This window comes from Barbatula barbatula (assembly GCF_947034865.1).
Source record: "Barbatula barbatula genome assembly, chromosome: 12".
Lineage (NCBI taxonomy): Eukaryota > Metazoa > Chordata > Actinopteri > Cypriniformes > Nemacheilidae > Barbatula > Barbatula barbatula.
This window is the reverse complement of record NC_136775.1, coordinates 7,868,436-7,887,456: the sequence shown is the minus strand read 5'-3', so window position 1 is coordinate 7,887,456 and position 19,021 is coordinate 7,868,436.

Sequence of the window (19,021 nt, the reverse complement as noted above, 5' to 3'; positions counted from 1 at the left end):
ATTTCAGAGTGAAAAGGAATTTCAACAGAGAATTATGGCTTTTGTCTTTCTCTGCGATTTGATTGGCTGCAAAAAATTAGTTTTGTTACAGAACAGGCAGTAGACCCACAGTTTAAGGGGAGGAGTTAACGGATGTTTCGACCAAGCCGTCAACTTGGGTCATTTGAGATGGATCGCCATTACAGTGCGGAAGTGCATTTTCAGATTTTGCAACAAACACTGCAATATTTCATGAAAAAATAGGCATTGTCATATTTAATTCTACTGGGACTTTAAGTGATGAACAGGGATCTGTTACAAGTTACAAATACATTTTTGAAATATCTCAGACTTAAGCCCGTGCATGCCATCATCTATCCTATAGACAATTTTACTTGTGTAAAGTAAAAAATAAATAAGTGATAAGTTAAAAAGGGGAGCATTGCTAGCGGATCGATTTTTAAGAAATGTATTTTGACTGCAGGGGGCGCCAAAGTACTACAAACGGTCAATCCTACAATAATCCGACAGAACCACATGCTCGACGCGCTGATGTAAATCGCATATCAAAGGTATTCTAAACATGTTTTTTTTACCTCAGGTTGTTCTTTATATTTTATGTGCTCCATTATAGGTCCTTATAAAAGTGCTAAAAGCCTCATTAAACAATATAGACAATCTGGATACAGCACTTTGAAAAGCGCTCTCATAATAATTGAGGGGATCTTCTATTTTTCATTCTTTTAAGTGTTGACGGCTAATTCGGTTTTATGGGTACCACTATTGGTTATGCCAACCGTTATTCGAGCGGTCTTGTTAAATATGAGCTTAAATATAGCAAGACGCCTGTAAAAACAGATACGCATCGCAGCCACTGTCACGACTCATTATGAGAACCCCACATCAACACAATTTACAGGCAATAAAACACTGACAGAAATTTCTCCACTTCATTAAGCTTCTAATTCCTTGTAAAAATGTTGCATTAATCCTTTAAGTGCCGCGCTGTAGACATTTGTGTAAAAACAAGCAACTATTTTGTCACGCAACTTTTAGTTGAAAGTTTGAGCATGATTCCTAATTTATGAAGTAATGTTTTGACGATAGATTAACAGAAAATATAAACCCAAACTATTTACGTCTATTCTGTCGACTAGAAATCGCTTTTTATCTCAGTGCAAGCAAAGCATGGTAGATTTAGTGACCCCACGTTGCTTCATAAGACCTCAAGACCTTTCAGTTCTTTGCAAAATAATTTTTTAGTGTATATTGTGTGTAACAGGTTTTAACAAAGCAAAATCGATATTGCGTTTGAACTATTTACCGTATTATATAAACTATAAATGATTACTATATATAAACTATGACTTCATAATTAATTGACAAGGGATGTGTAATTGTTTATTTAAGATCATGCAAAAAGCATAACGACTTAAAGGGAATAACAAGTACAGTAAATAAAGAGTAATACCTAGGTTTTAAATGAAGATGCTTTTAGCAAGAAGTGTTTATATAAATGATTTAAGACAGCAACCAAAACAGAGCTATAGTAAATTAATAAACCAAATAAAGTGATGGTACAATTTTCGATATGTCTCGTCATGTCCCAGTGAGATTAGCGCATCTCTGCAAATCTGTAATAGTCCTCTAGATGGCGCCAACGCTCATAACTTTCACATCTCTCTCTCTCTTTCTTCTCTAAGCGTAGTTATTGTTTGTCTTGTCTCTCTTTCACCCTTTCAGTGGCGACCAACATGCTAATGAAATGTTAACATCACGCACTTGTACAATGAGAGAGAAACCAGCATGATGTACAACTGTAATTTGGCTTAATAGCAGCCAGTGAAATTGCTTTGCTTTATCAAAACTGACGTGACTCGCACCCCCCTACGCTCGCAGACTTTAATGACCAAACTTGGCTAATAATTGGGAACACTCACTGCTCCACACCTCTGCCCAGCCGCAACTCTGACATATGAATTGTTGCTGTCCTACGGCAAAAGTATTTTCAACTTTTGTGACTACTACAGTACATAATGCCTTGCACGGTTCTGTCTCTCCAAGTTTAGAAAGTGCCACGAACGCACTGCAGATTGAAGCGTGGGGTGCTGATAGACATTTGTCAGCTGTGCACAATCTTTTTTATCTCTCGTCGCTGTAGGTGTTGAGAAAAAACAACATTGCAGCAGATGAAACGATGCTTGGTTTTTTCATAAACAAAGCGACGTGACTTTCAGAAACTGCTCCGGTTGCCATTTTGCCAGATGCCTTGTGCTGGTTATTTTTTACATCAAGATAGCTCTGTCAGGTGCAAGATCCATTTTTACAGCAAGCTGTCCTGTGAGGAGAGATCTGTCTTCCAGGAGCAGGGCTCTGATTGTGAATTAGGGACCTTATTCTGTGGCCTGTCCTACTCTGGTATGGATCAGAGGAAAGCAGTAGTCAAACCTCAGCACTGTCAGGGCCCCCTTTTATTAGAGTGCTGCTTTGCCAACAAAATCCAACACCAGACAGCCTCTAGTCATGACAGTAGGTGAACGGGAGACAAGGAGGGGGAGGGAGGAAAAGCAAAGTAAGGAGCGAGACAGGAGCGGCGGTCGGATCCTGCATTTTTTGTGTTGGGCTATCAGAGCGTGTCGAGCTGGGGCAGTCAGCCAGTAGCCGGCTAATGGGCAGCGTTGGGTCGACTGTGACTAAAGGAACAGCGACAGATGCCATTATCTCATCCTCATGTAGATACGATCTCCTGGACAGCTCAGTCCTGCGCAGAAGTTGTGTGAGTGCAGCCCGCACGCTTGTTTAAACTTGATTGGAACACGATGGATTGGGTAATCACTGGATGGCCTGTACTTCTAATCTGTCCGAGGCTGTCGGAGTGCATGAAACCACACATACACATATATCCAGCCAGACCCCTTGCTCAACTCACCTGTTTCTCATTGCCTATTCACAGGCATCATGAAAAACATATCGCCCTCATCAGGTTCGTGTTTAAAAGATGTTCTTCTCGCATCGCTAGGGCTGTTCTAGTTATTGGAGGGTTGGTGATGGGGCAGAAAGCCTGCGAGTGTGTGAAAAGATCTCGGGCTGAGAGAGGGAGTCATTAGGCAATATTTTTGGGTGTATAACAAATGTGATCCGTGCTCAGCTTGGTGCAGTGATGCGAGAGAGTGATATGCAGCGTGGCAATGGCTGTTGACAGTGGATTGGCACCCCTCAAGTCATTTGCTTTCTCCAGTCAGATGTGGAGCTGGCGAGACTGTTCGAGAACGAGTCTGTTCATTTGTATGGGTTTTCTTACCCCGTTTCTTCTTCTATCTCCCTTTTCTCCATCGCAGTGACAGATGAAGTGACCATGCTGTTCCTTCCCTCAGTTTCCTCAGTTCCACCTGCCACTCTCTCCTTTTGTGGCTCTGCCTTCCTTCTTTCTCATGTCTTATTCTCTATCTGTTTCCGTCCATCCATCTCGTTGGTTGATACTGACTCTGCTGGACTAATCAAAGACTTCTGAATGCTCTCAACCATCTCTTCTTCTTCCAGTCCTTCACCTTTCCAGAGTCTCTCTAGCACGTCGCAGGTTCTGTACTATCCGCACTAGTGAGCTGGCGCTCCACACTGACAGGGTAACCGGGATGGTGACAATTCACGGACCAACAAGCCAACAAGAAGGTTACACATTCTTTTACAGAAGAGTGCAGACTGTTTTGCTGCAGTGTGAAAGTTGAGGACAGCACAGTAATAAATCCCAGAGAAACCACATCTCATGCAGTGTCACCTCTCCAACGGTGTGGTCAGAAACAGTGTGGTCACTGCCTGAGCAGTCAGCTGATTACCTCAGAAATGTGGCCCGCTCTAGGTGCTTCTAATGGCACGGCACAGTGTCTCTGCTCTCAGCCTCCCCCCTGACATGGTCTGAGCTGTTTTTCATTCTGCCTTGTGCTACACCAAAGATCATTACTCGAGTGTCAATGTATGCACAGGTGTAGACCTCTTAGAAACTTAGTTTGAGAAACCCAAAGCCATCTATCTAATGATCACAGTTTTATTTTGGAGCTTAACTTTTGTTTTCTGTATACAGTGTAGTTAGTTATATGTAATATTTACAATGGACCTTTTGCACAAGCCTGTGATGATGTGTTCAACTGTCATCAGCATCTTAAATCTTCCTAAGTTTTTTAAATATTTTCATAAAGAAAGATGTATGTAGGTTTATAACACTATGCATTGTATTATATTACCTTTGCATCAAATTACAAAAAAATGATTAACGCTAATGCGAGGGTGTTTTTTTAACGTCCATGAAGTCACAGTAAATCTTCATCATTCTCTCTTTTGACTGCCGTTATTAGACTCCCTCTATTTTTTTCATTTCGTTCACATAAGTCAAAACACTCGTTGCATTTTTCTTTTGCTATTTGAGCAAATGAGAATGCAAAAAATATATCGGTGTCTCCCATTCACCGAAGTTTATCCATCTATGACGACTTCTGCTGCTGGGAAACCCGGTAATGTGTAAAAGGTCCATTGCTGAGTGTTTGTTTTATTACAATGTAATGCCTCACCCTTGCTGTGTTGCTGTGCACTAATAATGTAGACAGCATATTATAGCATGCAAGCATACTCTACAACAGTAAGTTGTGGTTCACAAATTTGATTAGATTAACCGCATATAAAGGATACTGCGCATCAATACACCTGCTTATCTTCTTTTGTGTGCTTGGCTTTCCAGAGCAGAGTATGTAAATGGTGCAGAGTAGAGTGATTTTTGCCAGGGGGAAGAAGCCGTAGCATATGTATTATCTCTAGCACCAGGTTAGTTTGGAGCAGGTATTCTCTCACCGGTCAGCAATATTCAGTGATATTTAATACAACAGCACTCTTACCAATCTGATATTCTACAAATATTACATTTATACAGTTCATGTATCTGAGATCCAATTTGATTCAAAGCACTTCTTGAAAATACTGAGCCTTGTTTTAGTTAGAGATAATGTTGAGTCAGTCATTATTGCAAAAAAGAAAAAACCTGCATGGATGTGAAGACTTTGTCTTGGAATAATGTCCAGCTGACTGTATATCATCTATAGTTGCCAAATAAGTAATTAATTGGACATTTATTATTGTTTATTTATGTAAATGAGAAGAGATAAGAACAAATTACAATATTTAAAGGGTCAGTTCACCGAAAAATGTCAGCAACTAAGATTCTTGAGGCAACATTGACTACCATAGTAGAAAAAAATGAGAATGGTAGTCAAAGGTGTCCTAGAACAGTTTGTTTTCCTAAATTATTTTGTGTTCAACATAATAAATCATTGCATTACAAGCAATTTTTAAAAACTTTTGTTGGTAAGCTATTTGCAAAGCTAAGTGACAAACAAGAAAGGTGACTAATAATAATGATTTATGAAAAAAAATAAAGATAACAAAATAAGGTGATACAAGGTTTGAGAAAGGACAGAAGCGATATGCGTTGTACACTTTTAATCTCAATAAATAATCTAAGATATATAGTTTTCCGACGGGGTCCTTATTAAAACCGTGCAGTAGAGGAAAAAATTAAGATAATTGAAGAGTGAGATTAGGTCACATCCCAAACTTGAAGATGCACTCGTCACATTAGCACACCAGCTCATTGTGTTTGGGCCATGTGCACAAACTCCGCCGTTAGGCTTCCTTGAGCTGTAAATTACAGAAACACTGGTGTTACTGTACCGCATGTGACACTTTCACTCCAGCTTGCCCATCAGCAGAATTTTCTATATCAGTCCAAAGGTTATAATTGAGCTGCCAGTTCGGCAAGTACATGTCAGATCTCCGGAAAAAGTACAGTATTATTGATGCTCTTTTTGCAGGATTTAAAAGTGATGACTGTCTCAGTTTTTCGTGTGAGATAGTGTTTGCTGCAACTGTCAGATTTAGGACCTTCGCAGTATGACTGATAGAGAGTGTGAAGAAGTGTGGATGAAGAGAAGTGACAGCAAAAGATCCGCTGCTGTGGGCACAGTGTGCACGTGACAGTGCTTACATAGCAGTGCGGCTGCAAACTAAGCAAGAGCAAAAGAGCGAGGGAATTAAAGCAAGACCAACTGCAGAAATGCAATATTCAGTATATCGTGGAGAACAAGCAATACAAACAAGATAAGCTGTGATGATGTAAAGGGCTGCATATAGCATCTGTTGCGGAGAATGAGAAAGAGAACGAGACTGAGAAAGGCACAGTACCAGTCCAAAGGGGGAGTTTGTGGGGTGAATCAGGCGTAAACTAACTCTTATTTCTCTCTCTTTTTCTCTGCAGAAGTCATGTCTTGTGTAGCCCATCCATTATTTGAGGTTTGGATCTAAACCAGTAATTTCCCTTGCAGAAATTCTCATTTAAATCTTCACCATTGTCCAAGAAGCATTAAAACGAAAAATCTAAAACACAAAAGAGCCATTATTTGTTTTGGGTGAAGGTGATGTATCAAGGACGTTGAATCAATTTGGTTGTTTATTGTTTTTCTTTTATTACCATGTTAACTTTTTTTATTAACCTTTGATGTCAAGCAAAGTTGTGACCTTGTCTTTCAAAGTTTGCTGGTTTTGGAGCCTTTCCACTGTTTTCTCTTGTCAAGGGCAATCACAGCATTGTGCCAACACCTGTGGTGATGGGGCGGTTAACTGTGTGAAAACATTTTGTACTAAGAACAAATCAGACAGGACAAGCACCCCTGGCTATTGGCTTTTAATCCTATGGCATTCTTTCTGTCTCTCTTTCTCTATCCTCTTTGTAATTCACTGCGACTTATTCTTTTGAGTTCGGTTTTACTATTAAATACATTATTCTTCAGATACATGATATTCGGTTTGCTTTGTGTTGTAAATTAGAAAAGACTGATTTGCCTCAGGTAAAGAAAACTGGACTATGAAAACGTCTGCCACTATAGTGTAATTTAAGTCACATATCATGTTATCATTAAACATTCTAAATATCTTTCTTTGTGATCAACAGAACAAAGAAATGTAAACAGGTTTGGAACCACTTGAGGTTGAGTAATTCATTAATCAACAGAATTTGCATTTTTGGGTGGAGTATCCCTTTAACAATGAAAATATCAGTTTATTTAATAGCATGTTAAGTAAATAAAACAATGTACTGACATTTTTCAAAGTGTCATTTGAATTCTATTTTTATTATAAACTCCATCGAATTAAATGTTCAAATGTGCATTACTTTTCTATTTTCTATTTACTGACAAATACAATTGAAAATGTCTTATAATATAGCCTGTAATTTTATGATATGATTTGTTGATTCTGTTTATAAGTTAAAATCACCATTGTAAAATAATAAATGATGCTACATGAGGGCTGCAAAAGTCATTCAGGTGGAGGAAACCTTTGCTTCCTGTTTTAATATCTGTTGCTCAGTTAATTTCATACAAACCAAATTTCTCATTTTGTCTGACACAAGAACAGTCTTTGAATCTAGGATAGACAGCTCACAGGAACCTTTCACTCTCTTCTTTTCAGAGTTGCACCTCAAATCCTTGGATATGAATTTCTTTCCACCACTAACTGAAATGAATGGCCAATTTGCTTTTCATTTCCTCTCGCAATTAAGTCTGTAACTCTTCAAGTCACAATGTCAAAAAATGAGAACACAAAATGAAATGAATGATTAGCTTATTCCTGAATACAATGGGCTTTTAAGTCAGAGTACGAAATGATGTGTGCACCATTAAAAACTAGCGTGCTACCACCTTGCATCTGTTATTTCTTTCATGTATTAAAACAGACATTTCTGTTTCCACCAGAACATTTCTCTGACATGCCTCTGTGACTTCAAAGGAAACGTAATCGAGCAGAATTGCTGTGTTAATGTAGGCCGTATGAGGAGTTCTTACGTGTCACGGTTAAACGCTGTTCTTTGTGTAGCTGACAGTTGTTTTAAAGGAATGCTAAGTTGTTTGGTTTACAGTGATGTCTAATTTGTCTGCTGGCGTTCGTGAGGGTCTGGTCAGGAGCTGCCGGATCTCGGAGACTGTGAGTGGTTGATGTCAGAAAGGATCCCGTTTTCATTACTCACAGACTCTGAATGAACTGAGGATGTGCTGAAGGGTTCTGATAAGTGCTGCTTCATCTCTGTTTTTCACGCCTTTTCTCTCCAGGGCTGAAAAACATGAGGAGAGTGAGATATGAGTAGGGATGTAAAGAGAGACTGCATGAATAAAGAAGCGGGAATGAGAGAGAAAGAGGTGCGGGAGTGGACGACGGGAGGGAACTGATAGAACGAGCCGAGGTGAGGAGGTAAGAAAGTTTAGATTGGTTGTGGGTGCGATGAACTGTCTGGAAAATCTCCCATGAAGAACTGAGTGAGCGATAATGAGCAAACCAGGCAAGATGAGAGATTGAGGAGAACTGCCCAGCAAAGTCCATCCCGACAGGTCACTTCCTGCCCATCAAATCAAACTAATGATGTAATCAAATGAGATGTATTTTATGGGCCAAACACACCATCCACCTTTCCTCCTCTCTCACCTCCTCTCTGTTGACGGGGATGGAGGTAGGACGGTGAAACAGAAAACGTCCGGGTGGGGGGTCGGAGTGTAGCTGGGAGGTCAGAGGGTATAAAGGGTTTGTCTGAGCAAGGTAGGTAAAATACAATTAAAACTAAGCAGGGAGTCAAGGGGAGTGACCTAGGTGAGACTACTGTGTGTGTGTGTGACACATAATGAAAGGTTGAACCCTCCGTCACAGAGATGGCATACCAAATCGACTCACCCAGGGAAAGAGAAGCCGCAGAGAGAGGGGGAGAGAGGGAAGGGAGGGAGAGCCGGAGAGCGTGGTTGCCACGGGGCTGAGTGACAGAAATTAATAATTAGTGACAATGATTGACAGCGCACTCTCCATCTGCGACCCGCCGCTGCCTGCGAGCGCTTGCCTCCGCCGGCGACCGCGGGCACAATGAGCTCCAGCGGGATTCTGAGAGACGCTGATGATTGACAACTGCCTCCTGGAGAGATGGGGACAGCCAGTGTGTAGGGGTGACGTGGAGAGGGAGGAGGGTAGAGTTGGGAGGCGTGTGGAAATGTGTTGGGAGGAGAGTAGGGGGTTCGGTGACGATGAAAGTAGAGAAACGTTACCCCAGTGCCGGTCTGACTCGACCCACCTCCCAGCCTGCAAAACAACACACGGCCGCTATGCAAACGACTCACGGTTTCTCCAGGGAGGAGTGAGAGCGAGAGGAGAGAAAAGGGGTAGATGGGAAGGAAAGTGATTTGTGTAAGAGGGAATGGTCATTGATAATTAGCCAGCTGTCTGTATTCTCTGTCCTCTCTTTGATGGATTTGTCTCTCAGAGCTCTCTTTATTCTGGCTCATTATTGGGTATTATTGGGCAATTATTTTGCCTCTAGCTTATCTCTTATCTTGGTAATTGTAGAAGCGAATGAGAGTAAAAAAACGCTTTCATTACACATTAACACAGTTTCTTATTCATGTGAACACGATATAGTTGAGATATACTGTATATACTTAACTGTATTTGAATATTCTTTCTTTCTTTCTTTCTTTCTTTCTTTCTTTCTTTCTTTCTTTCTTTCTTTCTTTCTTTCTTTCTTTCTTTCTTTCTTTCTTTCTTTCTTTCTTTCTTTCTTTCTTTCTTTCTTTCTTTCTTTCTTTCTTTCTTTCTTTCTTTCTTTCTTTCTTTCTTTCTTTCTTTCTTTCTTTCTTTCTTTCTTTCTTTCTTTCCTTCCTTCCTTCCTTCCTTCCTTCCTTCCTTCCTTCCTTCCTTCCTTCCTTCCTTCCTTCCTTCCTTCCTTCCTTCCTTCCTTCCTTCCTTCCTTCCTTCCTTCCTTCCTTCCTTCCTTCCTTCCTTCCTTCCTTCCTTCCTTCCTTCCTTCCTTCCTTCCTTCCTTCCTTCCTTCCTTCCTTCCTTCCTTCCTTCCTTCCTTCCTTCCTTCCTTCCTTCCTTCCTTCCTTCCTTCCTTCCTTCCTTCCTTCCTTCCTTCCTTCCTTCCTTCCTTCCATCCTTCCTTCCTTCCTTCCTTCCTTCCTTCCTTCCTTTCATGAGCTACTCTGAAAATATGCCGCCTTGTTATGTTAAGAATCAGATTGCCAAATTTTTATTTTGCTTTATCTTATAATAAGTTAAGCAGTTATAGCAACTCATTATTGTTTAAAATTGTAGGTTAAAAATGACTTGTAAAGCCAGTCTGATTTTTTTACAGTGTAACTGTAGTTTTTTAGACTATTGGGATGGTTTCCCAGACAGCTTAGTCTCAGACTGAAATTCAGTTCACCCCCCAAAACAATTCTGTCATTACTTAGATCTAGTTTTGGACTAATCTAATCCTTGTCCTTTAGTGATGGACATTTTTCCATAAAATTGCAATTACACATCTTTGTTAGATCATCAGGCAGTTACAATTTGATAGTGATAGTCCTGGGTTAAAACTATGTAAGTGTTTTTTTATTTGTTAATTCAACAGAAAAACATTTTGTTAATGTTAGAGACACTAATGTGAGTAATGGAATGTAATTTAAAACCTAAATATTTGTTTTATTGGCGCTCTATCGGTTCTGACATAATCTTCAAGTAGTTTACTTGCGCACATCAATTCAAATCAAAATAAAAACTGAAAGAAACTGAACTGTCATACCCTAATGGGGGTAAACAGGTATCTCTTGCCTCTAAAGATAGGTCCAGCGTGTAGAGAGAATAGCCCAGTGGAATTTGGCCCATGCCAAGCATACTTTAGCCTACTTTGACATGGGCTGCTCTAATACATTCCAGCACAACTTCAGTCTGGTAAAAGGTCTCTAAGGCTTACATATAAACACACACACACATGCTCACTTGACCTCAGGGGAACAAAACCGGATTGCACAGCAGAGTTAGTCCTGCTGGGAAATGATTCATATCAGTGAACATTATTGATTTTTCCAAAACGGGCAATTTTTCCTTCTGCCTTTGTTGTGTCTCTTTCTATTTTCATCTCTACCTCTCTTCCACAGCAGGCTACGCATCTGTTGTTTTCTGCTGTCAAATGTATAGAACACCTGTCCTTTGTACGATTATCTCCATTTCCTTTTTCGTTTTCACAATGGTGAGAGTTGTATTGAATCAATTGTACAGTCAATGTCATCTGGAAGAGGTGTTTTACACAATTCAAACTGTCTTCTTAATATATTAACTTATGAATGATTTATCTGTCTTTAAAATGAATACACAACACCAGAATATTTGGATTCAGTTAACCTATTGCATTGAGTAATGAAGAGTATTCAAGTCTAGTTATGTTAATGCTTAGGCGTGTCTTTGTCGTTGGTGGAGTGTGAAGATGGTAATTTTATGTGATCACCTTAGACCCTGTCTACACTCTTCAAAATAAAGGTGCTTCACCATGCCATAGTTGAACTTTTTTGGTCTAACTGGTTCCATAAAGAACCTTTAGCATCCGAAGAACCTTTCTGCCTTACAAACGGTTCTTTTTTGGCGAAAAAGGTTCCTCAGATTATAAAAATGTAGGAAAGAGATGGTTCTTTAAAGATCCTCTGACTAAATGGTTCTTTGTGGAACCAAAAATGGTTCTTCTATGGCATCGCTGTGAAGAACCTTCTAAGCACCTTTATATTTGTAAGAGTTTACACGGGGTGTAATACAGGGTGTTACATATTATTTTTCTAATCATAATTTATTCTATAAATCATTATTATAATTTTTTACAGATGAGAAGTGACTGTAGCTCAGAACGTGCAGTTCTTGTCTGTCTTCAGATGCATGATATAACAGATTGCTTTTGCTTACTTCAGTAGTGCTCCTGCTTTAAACATTACTTTACACAACCTTTATTACTGGGCAGTTGCCTTGTTAGAGTAGAATTTTGCTTGTTTCTGTTACCTTTACAACTGAGTCATGAAACTTTTAAGACACTCTGTTCTTATTTGCATTTGTTCTCTTTCTATCAGTTTTCCTTTTTGTCCTCCCTTCTCTCCCTTGGACATCATCACCCCTCACCTCTAGAAAACGCACACACACTTACATATAGAGTCCGTTGCACATGTGAGCTGACAGCTGGCTTCCGCAGGGCCCAGCAGGTGCAATGACAAGGCCCCAGAGGCCCCTGACTCACAGAGCATGTGCGTTTGTGTGTGTGCTCCGTCCCTGGAAGAGTTTACTTGACTGAAACCCCTAGACCCATAGGTTGTGCTTGTGTCTTTAAAAGTTGAATATTTGTGTTTACTTTTTATAATTTTCAGTTCTTCTGTGACATTGTGCAATGCACCAAGGAAAAAAGAAACCAAGTTTTCTCCGTTCTGCTTGTTTTTCAACTTTCTTTTGTAACTTTTACAGGCCCCCAAAAGTACATTTAAGTCTTGTTCCCATCACATGGGAGTTGACACATTATAAATAGTTTAATACTATCTATGGAAAGTAGATGCTTAATTATCCAGATCTGTGCTTTGACGCTCTAGTTCTCTCTCTCTCTCTTGCTCCTGAACATGGCCGATACTGGTCAGCATGGGATGTCTGCGCAGTGTGATGTTGAAAGGGACCGCGCACACACACACACCTGGCTCACCGGCTGCCTCTTTGGTCTGCGTCACCTTTTGTCAGGCTCATGTTAATTAAGCCCCGTCAACGGCACACACACATACACACACATGCACCCTCACCGGGGCGCCTTTTAATGAGCCCGGCATTTGATAGTTATAGACACCAAACCCATGTGCTTGTTTTATTCCTTGATGTGCCTGTGTGCGTTTTCTGAAGAGGAAGGTGAAAAGCGGAAGAGGGTTTGGGGAAAGAAAGCAGCGGACGGGGGATCAGCTGATGAGAGATTGTTTATGGTAAATAGGGGGTATGTCATCACTCTTTCTCTCTCTCTCTTTCTCACTTTTTGCGTCCAAGTGCGACCTGACTCTCCCTTTTCAGCGAGATGAAAGACCCCCGGCACAGGGCTTCCAAACAAAAGTGCCGGCAATCACAAACAAACCTTCAAATGAAGAACATCAAAGGCGCTGCCCCAATTGTTAGCCTCTCGTGTCCGGGGAAAATTGGCTCATTAAGGGCAAAAAATGACATTGTTTACATTAAGCGAGGGCCCTGATTAGATGCAACCATGTTTGTTAGGTTGTGTTGTCCGCCTTCACTGTTGCCGTTACCAACAGGCCACTTCAGCTTGCCGCCTGCACAATCGTTCCTTTGAAGGCTTTCTCTTCGCTGATAAAGAGAGAAAGAATGGAAAAACAAAAAAGAAAGCGAGGGAGGGAGGGCGAAATAGATAAACATGATCACAATTGCAAACACATAGAAGGACATGATAGGACCATTCTCTCTGTCTCTCTCTCTTTCTCTATTCTAGCATCAGTTTTCTCTCTTTAGAACTAATTAGGTTGCCTGTGGAAAGGGAGGCGATTCAAGAGGACAGTTGGGGTTGTGATGGATCTGTTTATGTTGTAATTGCGCTGATAAAGAGCCGGGTGTTTTGGAAGGGAAGAAAAGGGAAGGGTCGTAGTGCTGAGTGGGTTCGGGGGGGGGGATTGTTTGGGGGCATGTTGTACTGCTGGCCCGAGTTCACCTTGTAAGTGAAAATAACGTATTTTACGGTGTGTTTGCAAGCTGTACACTGTGTGATTACTGTGTGTTGGGGAGAAATGCTGTCATAGTGTTGGTAACAGTTACATACTTGGATTAAAATCTGCAGGATTTAAAAAGCGTTTTATAACTGACTAAGGCTTGAAAAATTTAATAAATGCTAATTCTGTCATTATTTTGTGTTCTTTTGCTATTGCTTCAAGAAATAGTTCACCCAAAAATGAAAATTTGACATAATTTAAGTGTTCCAAATGACTTTGTTAAGCCTTAAAACTGGACTTTGAAGCAAAACAAAACATTTATGAGAGATAGATGTTATTTTAATCGTATTTAGCTAAATTGAAATATAATACATATGCAGATCTGAGCACTAACTTGAAGTCTTATTGGGTGTTTTGTTGGGCGACAAAAATATTTATTTGTGTTTCACTAAAAACATGAAGTCATATTGATATGGCATGAGGTCGAGTAATTTATGATACACTTAAAAATTTGGGGAGATCTATATTGCTTTTCACTTGCTGTGAAACAAAATATATGATTCTGTGAAGATTAGACCAGTTTCAGAAGAACTGAACCACACAAATCAGTTCAGTTTTACAAGATATCTTGGTTTAATCACTCCCTATAGTACAAGTTTTTACATTCTAAGACAGTATACATTTGAGCCATACGTTTCTCTCACACCTTACATCTCAAGTATCTCTCAGCTGAAGTTTCAGCATCACATGGCATTATAATGTGACGCATTTATGAATCTCATTGCTTGCTCTTATGTCTCAGGGCAGGTGCCGAGACGGGCTGTGTCTGTGTGAGATAGAGAACAGTACTGCTAACCACACTGTGACCTCCTAACCCCTCGCTCCCTTCTTCTCCAGCCTCCGTCACCCCTGCCCTCTCAGGGAGTGTGACCTAACCTGAAAATAATTACAACTACTGAACTGTCACTGAACCCCCCACCTCACCTGCAGCCCTTATCACCAAAACACTCACCACAGAGGTCAGGTCAGCACATTAGATCACCCATGCACACACTCATACCCCAGCTTCACTAAACTTCCTGATTTCTATTTACATAGTTCCACTTTTTTTTTCTTTTCAGGCTGTGTCTCTTTCTCTGTATAGAACCCTCTACAACACAACCCCCAAAACCGTAGTAATTACCTTTTAAAATACTTCAGCATCTCCCTCAGAGAGGGATGCAACTTTGCCCAGTAAAGCACTGGAGGAAGGCAGAGCTGTTTTGCGCTGGTGCCTTGGAAACCGAGGCGAGAGGAATTAAAATGATCTTGACTTATGACCAGCCTCGTCTCTTGGGGAGGCCCAGCACAGGTTAGAAGAACGCACTGTGACTTCCTTTGACTGTTTAAGAACTATTAGGGAAAATATAAATTGGTTATGGCAGTCTGAGGAGGCATTGACATTCTGTATGTGCCAACAATTTCCATTCATGATTTTTTCCCCATTATAAGACCTTTAAAATACAATTTAAATGTTTTAAGTTCGAATTAATTGGTTCACAGTGACTTTGGTGACTTATATTGGTAAGAGAAAACAAGTCACTCGAATCACTTTTTATAAATTAGTCTTGCCTTGTTTTTTAATGTTTTTTACAGTTTCAGCAAAATGCTGAGATACGGCTGATAAATTTGAAATACAACCATGGAAAAATTAAGAGACCATTCCAAATCTTCATTTAACTTGCATTTCTACATGTATTGTGGCAATTCCAGTCCAGTGTCTGTTGAATGTCAAGAAAATCAAACCTCTGGAGTTACTAAGCCATCCAATAGGAATGTGAAAGACTGACAGCATGATAAGACGCATGAAAACTAGGTTATCACATACAATATGTATGTCTGAACTTTTCTTAAATACATGCACACATATAACTGTTGAACTTGTTTTCTTTGCAGTATTTGATCATTGCAAAAATGCAGAGCATCCTTCCTTTTACTGTATTTTTCTGCAAATAGAAACAATATTTTTATGTGACATTTGATATAAATATAGTTAGTGGTTTACAGAATTAAACATAAATGTTAATTAAAAATAAACATATAACTATAAATAATAGTCCTACATTTTAAAATCAGAAAAACTATTTTTTTTCAGCAGCTGTATTTTTAAAAATATAATTATTCCATCTGTTAATGTTTTTGTAAAAGATACATTATTATTGTTGTGTTTTTTTATAAGTTTAATACAGAATAATTTAGACAAAGTCCAATCTGATCTCTCGGCTCAGTTATAGTAATTGCATAGTATTTACTTTTAAGGAGCCTTCTGGGAAAAGATTATTCTCAAGATAAGAGATGAAACAAGCTATGGGGCAAAGACGATCATATAAGAGAGTTTTTAAAAGATCCCCTAAGAGTCTTTAACTTAATTGTTTTGCACATTGATGTCATGTACCCCCAGGCTTCATGAGCACCTTCTTTAATTCTCACTCCTGGGAAATAAAGAAAAAATAATGGTTAGAGGAAATGCAATTGTGATATTGATAATAAGGCCAGAACCTGTGTAGACGAGAAATTTGCATATACCCCTCATAGCTAAATGCTTTTTTACAAACACTGTTTTTTGAATATTTTGTTTTTTAGTTACACAGCAGCTGTAGGTGGCAAATTCACCTTCTTTAAATATGGTCACACCTTTCTGAAAACTATCTATGAAAATCAATGCTGATTAAGTTTGGTTATGAACTCTGGTTCTGTTTAACTCAAAATGAATACTATACTACTAACACTTCTATTTTAAACTTTTTTAAGCTTTGTGCCCCCTAAAGAAAAAGGTAACATTCTGCTAGCCACATGCTCTGAACGTTTAGTGAAGCTTGTTTGTACATTACCAATTTAACTAGTCAAGTTAGTAAAGCATCGTTGAAACAGAGAGAGCAGTGAAGGTGAGAAGGAGGCTGGAGTGAGGGTATGCGGGCAATAAAAGCAAGCAGACAGGAAGATGTTTTATTAAATCTGCAGTGTCCACAGGATCGGGTAACTAACTTAGAGGGCAATTCTAAAAGCGTTCAATGTGTGGAGCCCTTTGGGCAGTGTCACTCTCACTCTACAAAACAGAGGACCTGAGGGGCTGCTCTTTGAATAAGAAAACTACTTTTACAATACAGATGGATTATTTCGTCTCTGACCAGTCCCTCTTGAGACCTCAGGCGCATATTTTGGGGAATAAAAATAGGGCTGTGAATGTGTGTTTGGTCAAATCTGATATCAATATCACTTTAGAGAGATGATTTCCGTATATCTGCCTCTCAGAAGCCTTTCATTCCGTTTGGCTCACGGGGAAACAATTTACCTCAAAATTAAATGCGATGGTTGAGGGAGCCACATGGGAACTCTGGGTTCCATGACCTATCATATATATCGAATGGTGCTCAGACATCTCAGAGAGCTCAGACAGAGTTTAAGGGTGAACTAACAATGCAAAAATAAGTATCTCCAAAATCCAGTCTGATTAAAACGTAATTGTAAACGTGCAGATGTGTAAATAGTATTTGTCAGCTATGTTATATAATTATCATAATTTATGGTCTCGGTGAAGTTTGACAGGCACCAAAGACAAACAGAGACGGGCACTTTTCAGACAGCGGTCATTGTGTTATCAGACTTCCCATTGATTAGCCCAAAGGATCCCCCCGGGCTTTGCTAAATGCTTTCTGTGTATTGCTATTATGGGGGCTACCAATTATTTCCCCCCTGAAATTAAGGGCAGTGACCCTAATATCAGGCCATTTAGTGCTTGTAATAAGATGATAATTGAGTTTGATGATAGAAGCCCAGCCCCTCCCTTACCAACTTCTTAGCCCTATTCATGCTAACTGCCCGTTCTTAATAATGGATTACAGTGACATTACTTACATTTATCATTTCCTGCGTGATGGACTGTGTGCATCTGTGTGTGTGTGGCTGGAGGATCATAGGTGAAGGAAAGAACTGAGAAGAACCCAGATCATTTTATTTCTTTGTATTACATTCCTCCATTTTCACTATAATGCTGTTCTGCTCTCACTGGCTCTGCTTGCATGTGCTGTAATTGTATATGCACATTTCCCTCTGGACTTGAAATTAAAAGAAAGTTCTTTGTCTAACCATTCATCCATTCTTCTTTTTATTAGTTCTTGGCTCTCTCTACACACACCTATACACACAGAAAACTTCCTGTCGTCCTGGGAATGGGAAGCTTATTTGAAAAGAACCATATTGTAACTCGTAATAAAGCGTGCGCATATATATGCATTCACTGAAGTGACTTTTGCCAAGATGCCCCTGCCTGAAATAGAACTTCTACATATGCTGCTAAAATCAGTTGCTGTGATGTGGTAGAATGATGACAAATGTGACGTAAGAACGTGGTGTGTACATCATTGGGACAGTTTTAAATGTCCAGTGTATGAAATTAAGCAACATCTGACCCTTTTGAAGCACTTTGGCAGTGGACACAGGTCTAAGATGACGTCATGTTTTCGCTTCTTTGCGGAAGAAGATAACGTATTTACCAAACATTTTGTCTGTTTACGGCTACTGTAGAAACGACATGCCCAATTCTATTTAAGGGGACCCACGGTGTATGTAGATAGGAAAAGCTCATTCTAAGGTAATGAAAACATAACACTTCATTATGTAAGGTCTTTATACACCTCTTAACACATTGTTATGTACATTATATTTCATTTTTGTCAATTGATCCTCCCAAAAATTACACACACCACCTTTAACATTAGGACACTGTCACATACATATAGCAAGCAGCTACAACACCAGCTACAGATTTTTGTTTGCTCGATCACCATCAAATTTGCTTGCGTCCTCAGTATCCGGTCATTTCTGTGTACAATCTTAAAATCCTAAAGGATTTTTAACCTGCAATCATTATTTGAAACTGATTCCATAGGATCACAAAGGGATCATATAAAGATCTACTAAAAAACACTTCCGGATAGTCTCCGAATGTTGTTGATGTTTCAGGTAATGCGGTAGGATCATTGACTAAAAAGACCAAAAGTTTAAGATCAAGCCTGCATGTGCATTTCTGGTAAAAGCTTCAAACATCCTTTATTGTTTAAACGGTAACAAAAAGGGTGATTAATTGTTAAAGCTTTTTGAATTACACAGACACAACTGCTGGCCTGTTCCTTTCAGAAGGGACTTAACTTGGCAGAAGTGGCTCTAAACTATTTTTACACATTTTTTATTTTGATCATTGCAACTCAATGAGCAAATCTTTGGCATGGACCGTAAGGAAATGTCTGGCAGGCAGTTTTGTGATCTTTTGCACTGCCAGCCACATCAACAACAAACTTTTACATTTCAATCACTGCATTCAATTACTGAATGCTGGCATAAACTTGGCAGCTGAAATAGAGGGAAGAGAGAAATCTGTGAACCAAATCTCCGAACTTTTCACCTTATGCAACATTTCTCAAGAGTCAAATGTTATATCAAGT